This window comes from Hylobates moloch, unplaced genomic scaffold (assembly GCF_009828535.3).
Source record: "Hylobates moloch isolate HMO894 unplaced genomic scaffold, HMol_V3 SCAFFOLD_11, whole genome shotgun sequence".
In the NCBI taxonomy this organism is placed as follows: domain Eukaryota; kingdom Metazoa; phylum Chordata; class Mammalia; order Primates; family Hylobatidae; genus Hylobates; species Hylobates moloch.
Window position 1 is genome coordinate 39,206,865 of NW_026652286.1, and position 10,174 is coordinate 39,217,038.

The 10,174-nt window shown below is 41.3% G+C and overlaps 1 protein-coding gene across 15 annotated transcripts in view; it reads left to right on the forward strand.

The window, feature by feature from the left end:
* Positions 1-717: 717 nt before the first annotated feature.
* STK33 (serine/threonine kinase 33) overlaps positions 718-10,174 on the forward strand; it is a 239,263-nt gene continuing 229,806 nt past the window's right edge. For 3 of the 15 annotated variants that reach the window (XM_058446623.1, XM_058446629.1, XM_058446626.1), the window contains exon 1: positions 718-852. The gene's annotated coding sequence lies outside the window, so the exon portion shown is untranslated. Of the gene's footprint in view, positions 853-982; positions 1,194-1,305; positions 1,390-4,906; positions 4,970-10,174 lie in introns of those variants that run through there. The other 12 variants (XM_032166671.2, XM_058446620.1, XM_058446622.1 and 9 more) reach the window with 9 other exon arrangements.

Here is a 10,174-nt window from a genome sequence, read left to right on the forward strand (position 1 = left end):
GAAAAGGACTGGATGAACTAGTTGCCAAATGTAGCCTCCCCCCAAGCAATACAATGAATCCACCTGCCGTATCAAGTTACTGGCTACCAATCAGTCTAATTTTAGAGAACATCTGCCTCAAATAATTAGGCTAGTATTAGGAGAGTTGAATTTCTTCCCCACACTGCTAGAGAGTAGGACCCAGGACCACAAAAGCCATTCCTAGTTCAGGCCAGTAAATACATTAGCATACAGCTGGACCCTCTGTTGCATGGGGCAGGCATTCAGATGGTTCTCATGGGTTTGTAGCTAAAACATATCCCTGAGAATCGTCATTTGATCTGTCAGGAGTCTTCTCAGTCCCTGCGTGGGGACAAACACCCTCCTCCCAGCATTTTCCCGTCTTTTTAGGCCAGCTCCCCACCCACTGTAGTTCAAGGCTTGCAGCTGTAGCTCCAACTGGCTGGGGGTTGAGGGCTTGACTCCGAGTGAGAAGAGTGGCCTGAGCATCAGTCACCTCAGTACCGTGATATTCCTGCTACAAAGCTTTATTTTACGTAACATGTGGCTGCTCCTCCGTGCCCCAGACGGGGTTTTAGGTCCTTCTCTAGGGGGAGCTGCCCTTGGGCGCGCCTGGGGCTGCACCCGGGGCACGTGGGCGCCGTTGTGCAGCCGGCACCTCCGGGACAACCCCGCGGCTTGGAGAAGGGGCTTTGCACCCTCCGCCGCTCTTTGTCCCCGCGCGGCCCCCGTCCACCGCCCTGCGGCTGCTGTGCGGGCCGGAAAGTTTCTCCCGGTGCAGAATTCCGGGCTCAGCGACAGCCTGCGCCGAGTGTGCGCACCTGTCGGAGACCCGCCCGTCCGCCGGCCGCGGTGAGTGGTCCCTGGAGTCACTGGCTTAGGGCGGGCCCGCGGGATGGGGCGGGTGGCCCGGGGCGCAGCCGGCCCAGGCCGTTGCTATGGCAACGCGGTGGAAAAAAACGGGCCTCTGGGTATCTCGCTGCCGGTTGGCTGGCGACCCCCCAGCGGAGGGACCGGGCCGAGCCCGCGGACCCCTCCGAGTGTCTCCTGGGGCCCAGCCGTTGGGCCCCCATTTCCCCCGGGTCCGGTATTTGGGGTGGTCTCTGTCTGCCCCGGTTCGTCTCCACCGTCTCGCCTCCACCCCATCTTGGGAAGTGAAACTTTTTGAAAGTTTAAAGCGAATTTACTGTAGGGTAAGTGTGTGGGAAACATCCTTAGAAGTTCTAAAATTGTGTTTCTTTTTTTTAATCTGCTATAGCCTGGTACCTAGTGGGATCTCATTATATGGTAGGTTTCCTGTTGCCCTTAAGATAGTCTCTTGCACCCAGAGGATGCACATAGGAGGTGACAGGATGACATAAAGCAGCCCTGTACTGGCTCTGTGGACAGGTAATTCAAGCACTCTCCCTCAGCTTCCTAAATGTAGATTATAATTTCTCACAAGGTCGTGGGTTTCAGTGAACCTATATGTGAAGCTGTTTTGTGAACAGTACATGTAAAAAGCACTTGAGCGTTAGTTGTAAGGGATATTTGCATGCTAAAAGTGGTCTGGTGCTCCCCGTCCCATATCACCAGCTAAGCAGGACCTTCTTTTTTGTCTGACCAGCAAATGACTCCAATATCCAACCAGAAAATGGGATAGTCCTGCCTTGGAAGAGGGCTCCGTGAATGGAAAGGAACATCAACAAGTTTTGAACCCAAACTCTTTCGTTGTTCTCCAGGCCCGTGCCTTTAGACTGTGATGGATATGCAGATATATCGCACATTTAAATTTTTAGCTCGTGTAAATCTCTGTTGCTATCTCAATGGGTCATACCAACCTCTATCTAGTTTGCAAATCAGAAATCTTGGCCTCATCCTTGACACCTCGTACTTTCTTCCTTTCCATATCCAAACAATCATCAAGTTCTATTCATTTTATCTTCAAACCAAATCTCAAATCCATTTGAATATCTCTGTCTCTGCTACTATCACCCTAGACCAATCTACCAGTAGTAGCCTCTTAACTAACCTAAAGGTATTTATCCTTTCCTTTCAATATTCCCATCCGTTCTTTGCCCTGCAGCAGGAGTAGTGTTTTAACAACTAAAATTTGATTATGCTACCCCCCCACCTCCTCTAGCTCAAAATCCATCATGGCTTCTCATTATTCTTAGAATAAAGACAAAACTCTTAATGTGGCCTAAAAGTTGGGTGACCATGTACATGACCATCCAGACCAAGATATTTTTGAGAGTTCGAGGCTGCAGTGAACTTGCCACTGTATTCCAGCCTGGGCAATGGAGTGAGACCCTGTCTCAAAAAAAAAAAAAAAAAAGCCTGACCAACATGGTGAAACCCTGTCTCTACTAAAAAATACAAAAATTAGGCTGAGCGCAGTGGCTCACACCGGTAATCCCAGCACTTTGGGAGGCCGAGGCGGGCGGATCACAAGGTCAGGAGTTAGAGACCAGCCTGACCAACATGGTGAAACCCCGTCTCTACTAAAAAAAAAAAAAATACAAAAATTAGCTGGGTGTGGAGGCGTGGGCCTGTAATCCCAGCTTCTCAGGAGGCTGAGGCAGGAGAATCTCTTGAACCCGGGAGGCAGAAGTTGCAGTGAGCCGAGATCACGCCACTGCACTCCAGCCTGGGCAACAGAGCAAGACTTCGTCTCAAAAAAAAAAAAAAAGAATGTTACTATTTATACTAGGACAAAAGGTCTAACCTGGGTCTGTGTCAGGCAAACTGAGGCAAATGGTTATTCTACATTGGCTTCTTTTCAGACTTTTGTGCCATTTTCCCTCCTACTACAGGGCTGTTGCATATGATAGTCTCCCTGCCAGATGTGCTCTTCCCTCTTCTCTTCTAACTCTTGTTCACATCTCAGATCAGGTATTTCCTCAGGAAAACTGCTTCTGACTGTCTAGGACAAACCGGCTTAACATAGGTTCTTCTGACACCAGTGATTTCTCCTTAGTAGCACTTAATCACAATTGCAATTTAAAATTTGTCTGTGTAAATACTTGAATGATAAGCGTTTTCCTATGTCATTAAACAGTCTCTGAAAAGATCACATGGTGGTTAGGAGCACAGGCAGATGGCTTAGATCTGAATCCCAGCTCTGTCACAATTCCTTATCTGAAAACTTATGATGCTAGTTGTGTTTTAAAATTCAGAATTTTCACTTTATAGAAAGATGACATGGTATAGACACTGTATCATGTCTAATGGGGTCTGGGGCAGCACTTTGTAATCAAACACATTAACTTTTCTTTAGTAAAATGAATTCGCTCTAAGTAGGATAGAGATGATACATTGTTTCATTGTCAGTTTAGGTCAGGTTTTCCAAATGAGTTTGCCACAAGTTTATGAAAACACTTGACTCTTGTTGGAGGCCTAGGTGGGAGGATCACTTGAGGCTAAGAGTTTGAGACCAGCTTGGGCAGCATAATAAGACCCATCTCTACAAAATTTTTTAAAAATTAGCCAGGCATGGTGGTGTACATCTATAGTCCCAGCTACCCAGAAGGCTGAGGTGGGAGGATCTCTTGAGCCCCAGAGCAAACCCCAGGCTACAGTGAGCTATGATTGCACCACTGCAGTCCAGTCTGGGTGACAGAGTGAGACCCTGTCTCTGAAAAAAAGGAAAAAAAAAAAAAAAAGAAAACACTTGATTTTCTAAGATTTTTGGGTTTTAGAATTTCAGATGAGGATATGTGATTCTACTTTAGTTTAGCCTTGAGCCAGTCATTTAACTCGTCTGGCCTCAGATTCCTCAACTGTAAAATGGAGATAATACCAGCACCTGCCTATGTCACAGGCTCCATGTCATGCTGTTTTGAGAAGTAAACGAGTTAGTGCATGTTAACTGTGTAGAACAGGGAATGGTCCTTCATCAGTACTATAAAAGGGTCAGTTCTCATATCATTTTTATTAGCTCTGTAATAACCCACACTATGGATGAAACATAATTTATTTGCAATTTACTTATTGTTGAATATTTAGACCTCAGGTACAAAATGTATTAATGGTTGTCTTTACACTTAAATCTTTTTGCTACATTTTTGATTACTTAAGATCAGTTCCTAGGCTGGGCATGGGGACCCATGCATGTAAAACCAGCACTTTTAGAGGCTGAGGTGGGAGGATCACTTGAGGCCAGGAGTTTGAGACCAGTCTGGGCAACATAGCAAGATCCTATCTCTAAAAAATAAAAAATAAAAAAATTAGCCATGTGTGGTGGCATATAAATGCAGCCAGCCTCTAATGCTCAGGAGGCCAATGTGGGAGGATCTCTTTGACCCAGGAGTTTGAGGCTGCAGTGAACTTGCCACTGCATTCCAGCCTGGGCGATGGAGTGAGATCCTGTCTCAAAAAAAAAAAAAACAGTTCCAAAAATGAAATTATAGGGAGGTCAAAGGGCAGGAACATTGTTAATGCTCTCAAAACATCGAAACATTGCCATACTGTTTTTCAGAAAGATTATGCCAATGTAAATTGCCGCCATCAGTTTTATGACACCCATATTAGCATTATTATTTTAAAAACTTTGCTAATTTCGCAGATAAAAATGGCACCTCCTTATTTTAACTCACATCTGTCATTATTAATATGTTTTAAGTGAAATCTTATTGTTAGCTATTAGCAAAAGCTTTTTGATGGTTTTTGTATTGGAGTCTTAGTTTTTTTCTCACCAATTGTTTAATTGTTTGATTTTTATCTTCCCCAGCCCGGGCAGGAGCCACTATGCTGGGCTTTGGCTGGAATTAGTTGAATAACTTATCCCTGGAGCCTGGGGCGAGTTGTTACTTGCCTGCAGGCTACAGGGCAAGGTAGAAAACTGTTTCAGAGGCTGTTTCTTGGGGGGGAATCTGGAATCAAGACTGGGCTGATTGCTTGTTTATCTGAACTTTGAGTCAAACAGGGCTTGGAAGAAAGAGAGCATCCATGTAGGAGGCAAAGACCAAGACAGACAAGGAAAGGCAGAGTAATTTTTTTTTTTAATTTTATTATTATTATACTTTAGGTTTTAGGGTACATGTGCACAACGTGCAGGTTTGTTACATATGTATCCATGTGCCATGTTGGTGTGCTGCACCCATTAACTCATCATTTACATTAGGTATATCTCCTAATGCTATCCCTTCCCCCTCCCCGCACCCCACAACAGTCCCCGGTGTATGATGTTCCCCTTCCTGTGTCCATGTGTTCTCATTGTTCAATTCCCACCTATGAGTGAGAACATGCGGTGTTTGGTTTTTTGTCCTTGCGATAGTTTGCTGAGAATGATGGTTTCCAGTTTCATCCATGTCCCTACAAAGGTAATTTTCAAAGCTGGAGGAGAAAAGCTGCAACCTCTTTTTTTTGCAGAGACATTGCAGTTTCCTGTATGGAGGACGAGGGAATGCTGGGGGCACTGTCTTGGCCATACACTGAACCATGTGAACTCTTGTTATAGTGAGGGTATTGACCCTTCGTCATTTGGGACATCTTCCCCACAATTGCCCTTTCATTTATGGTGGCTTATGATTTATAGAAATTAAAACAATTTTATGTTGTCTGCCTGTTAATCTTTTCCTTTATGATCCATTGCTTTTATGCTTAGAAAGTCCTTCCCATGAAGAGACCAGCTACCTATCTGCATTTTCTTTAAACATGTTATTTTGTAATGTCAGCAAATCAAGAGGTAAAGAAAATAAGTATAAGAAAGCTGAGTAGTGTGATGTCCAATAAAAAACCTAAAAGAGGATGATACAAAGGTGGGTACTCGTGTCTTCTTCATGTGTCCTTGAATCAAGGCGCAGAAAAGAGCTTATACTGCTGTAAGGGAGATTTAGGAAGCCTGTTTCTGACAGTTGTTTGAACTGATGGCTGTTTCAACCATTGACTTATCTGTCACACGTTGTAGCAGCTTATCCTTAGAGACTTACAGAAGAAGTATCCTTCTGAAAGAGAAGATGTGTTCTCTGGAGCTATTTTCTACTTTTATTCCTCTGATGATACTATGTAGTACTTCAAACACCTATAGTTGTTAAATACTGAGAAATAACTTCCCTGTTTTTAAAAAGAGGCTTACAAAATGGAAAATGCAATATAAAATTAATTGCTGACTTTTTTGGCATTGTTAAATTGGTATGCCTTAAGATGCGATTCAGAAAGAATTTCCTTTCCTGCTGAACTCCAGTATATATGAGTGAGGCTAATTGTGTTTTGTTTGGATTTATCTTAGAGCTCTAGAATGTGAAGAATGGACATCTTATTTTTAAGCTTTAATATATATTTTCTTAGTTTATTAACTAAAATAAATTGTAGAGTGCATAAGAAATTACTAACCTCACAAATCCCACAGTTTTATTGACTTGAAGTTGTTTTATTTTAAAAAGTTTACAAGGTGAGGGGCAGTAATTTTAATAATTAGAATGTCCTTTCTACATATAATGGACTAATTATCTTAACCATTGACTTGTCAGTTAAGTTCAATAAGGATGTGGTATTACATTAGAAATAAATTAAGAAAAAACAATTTTCTATTGATAAAGTTAAGTTCACTTAGGAATACTATTATTGATCCTTATTTTTGATAAAGTTATTTAGTAAACAATATTGACTATTATAAACATTCATTCAATAAATATTTACGGGGTGCTGATCATATGCCAGGCACAGTTCTAGAATATTGTATTATATGTTTACTTTTATAATGTATGTGTAAAAAGTTTGCTTGTGATTTAGTATTCTTAACATGAGCTGATGATTATTTGGAAAAACTGGCCATTTGGACTCACACATATTAATTCAGAGACTCATAAAAAAGCCTTAAGTAAAATGTTCATGCAGTCTCCAAGGTTGAGATGTTGGTTATTGAAAGTTCTACTCTGTGACTTTGTCGTTATCATGGTGGAATGCTTGTCTACCACAGAGCTCACTGGGAGAAAATCCATTTACCATTTACCAAAGGCAGTGCATCTGAGGCTCAGGTTCTTAGACTTGAATTCTTTAAAGTTTGTTTGCTGCTAGCAAATCTAACATCGAGGCTCTTATATCTGCTCTAAGGAGCTCAGCTTCCAAACAGCTGAAATATTGGGAAGATAGCAAATATTTATCCTTGGATATTTTTCATGGAAATCCAATTAATTTTCCTCTCAATCTTCTTTATTTTGGTTTTCAGTTTATGGCAATAAAATTCAATATTTTTCATATTTGTTATTATAAAAGTAAACACCAATATCCAGCAGTGATTTTCAAGTTAACTTCTTTATTGCTTTTCTGTCATGTCTCTTTGATGGTACATATAATATGTAAACTTGGCTCCTTTTTATAGTTGCACCTCACTTTTTTTATTGAGATATAATTTACATACCATAAAATTCACCCTTTTAAAGTGCACACTAGTTAAATAGTAGTGACACTAGCAATCATAACTATTTAATTCCAGAACATTTTTATCACCCTCAAGAAGAACCCTCGCATCCAATAGCAGTCATGCCTTGTTCTCCCTTTCCCTGAGTCCCTGGCAAACATCAGTCTTTCTCTCTCTGTAGATTTGCCTGTTATGGAAATTTTATATAAATGGAATTATACAATATGTGGCCTTTGCATCTGACTTCTTTCACTTGGCATGATGTTTTCAAAGTTCATTTCTGTTGTAGTATGTATTAGTACTTTATTCCTTTTTATGACCAAATAGAATTCCATTGTATGGTACATTTTGTGTATCCATTCATCAGTTGATGACCATTTGGGTTATTTTCATTTTTTTTGGTATTTTGAATAATGCTGCTATGAATATTCATGTACAAGTTTTTGTGTGAACATATATTATCAGTTCTCCTGGGTTCTCTAGGAGTGGAATTACTGATCATATGGTAACTCTGTGTTTAACTTTTTGAGGAACTGTCAAACTGTTTTCCAAAGTGGCTACCATTTTGCATTCCCAACGGCAATGTATGAGGGTTCTCATTTCTCCATAGTTTCACTAGAACTTGTTACTGTCTTTTTGAGTGTAGCCATCCTAGTATGTGTGAAGTGGTATCTCATTATGGTTTTGATTTACATTTTCCTGATAACTAATGATGTTAGGATCTTTTCATGGTTAATATGAAGATATGCAATTTGTATATCTTCTTTGGAGAAATACCTGTTCAAATATTTTGTCTGTTTTTAATTTGGGTTGTCTTTTTCTTGTTCAGTTGTAAGAGTTCTTTATGTAGTCCAGATATTAGACCCTACTCAGATATTTGATTTGCAAATATTTTCTTCCATTTCGTAGATTGTCTATTTACCTTCTTGGTAGTATTCCTTGAAGCACAAAAATTTTTAATTTTATGAAGTCGAATATATTTTTTCTTTGGTTTAGGTGCCATATCTAAAATACACTATTGCCTAATACAAGGTCATAAAGATTTACCCCTATGTTTTCTTCTAAAAGTTCTGTAATTTTAGCTCTTATATTTAGATTCTGGATCCATTTCGAGTTAATTTTTGTTTATGATTTGAAGTAGATGTCCAGATTCATTATTTTATGTGTAGCTATTCAGTTGTCCTGTTTGTTGTACACTTCATTTCACTTGTTAAAGTCAACTAGTCAGGCATGTTTTGGGGAGACAAAATTTGGCTGATTCCTTGTCATCCCAGTTATATGCCACCATCCTACACAGAGGACATTCCAGGCAAAGAAACATTCCGTATTGCTAACAGGACTTTGGCTCCAAATTTCCATCTAGGCATATAATTTGGTGAATTAGTGCTATGGATTGAATATTTGTGTTCTCTCAGAATTCATATGTTGAGGTCTAAATCCCCAGTGTGATGGTATTTTGGGGCATTTGAAAGGTAATTAGGTCATGAGGGTGGAGCCCTCATGAATGGTATTAGTGACCTTATAAGGGAATGGAAAGATGAGAGTGCTCTCTGTTCTCCACCATGAGAGGACAGAGCAGGAACATGGCCATTTGCAAACTAGGAAGAGTACCCCCACCAAGCATCAGATCTGCTGGTGTCCTGGTCTTGGACTTCTCAGCCTCCAGAACTGTGAGAAATAAATGTTTGTTGTTTAAGCCACCCAGTCGATGGTATTCTGTTAGAGCAGCCTGAACTAAGATAATTGGCCTGTTGAGGATGTAAGCTTCAAGGCTGCTTCCCTGTCTAGTCTCACTTAAGGCCTCTAAGTAGACCCATATGGGTGCCCCTTTGCCATCTTTTTTTCAGGATTGTAACCTGATTCCCACTTGACCCCTTGGGGAAAGGCAAGAGCAAAGCAAGGATTGCCCTCTCCCAAGAAGAGGCATTAAGATTTTCCTTACAGCCTCATGGGAGAAACAGGAAGGGCCATGTGAACCTTTCCACAAAGAAAAGATGATGATCTTCAAGGGAAGAAAGAACTTTTCATCTTTTTTTTTTTTTTACCTTCCGTTGAAAACTCCTTCCTCTGGAATTGTGATCCAGTTGAGCCGTGGCTTGTTCAGAACTCCTTTTCTTGGAGTGGAATGATAGGGAGGTGTGCCTTGTGTTCTTCCCAGAGGTTCAAGCGTGCATTGTGGAAAAGCTTAGGATTGGTGAGCTCAGGCTCACCTGGGTGCAAATTTTGGTCCTACATTTCTGGCTTTGGTTCCTTTTTCTATAAAGCTCTTTTCATGTTTGTTCACTTAATTTATTGTTTTTGTTGATCACCTACTGTGCGTCAGACACCATTCTGTCTGTCACAAATTACTGAGGGAGAGATGCCAGATACACATGACACACAGCCTGGCCTGTGGTTGCCACTGCACTCATCCTCACTTCCCTCATTTGAGTCATTCACTTACTAAATTATGAGCCAGATACTATGCTAGGTTTTTGGGATACAAAGATAAAAAGATACACTCCATGTGGAGCTCATAATCTGTTGTGGAGGGAAACAAGCCAAGTCTTGGCTCACTGCAAGTGAGTGATTCTGCTGCCCCAGCCTCCCGAGTAACTGGGATTACAGGTGCCCACCACCATGCCCAGCTAATTTTTCTAGTTTTAGTAGAGACAGGGTTTCACCATGTTGGCCAGGCTGGTCTCAAACTCCTGACCTCAAGTGATCCACCCATCTCGGCCTCCCAAAGTGCTGGGATTACAGGTGTGAGCCACTGTGCCCAGCCCAAGCCAAGAAATTATAATCCCCTGAGGCAGGTGCTATAACAGACATTGGTTGGTGTGAAGGGAGATG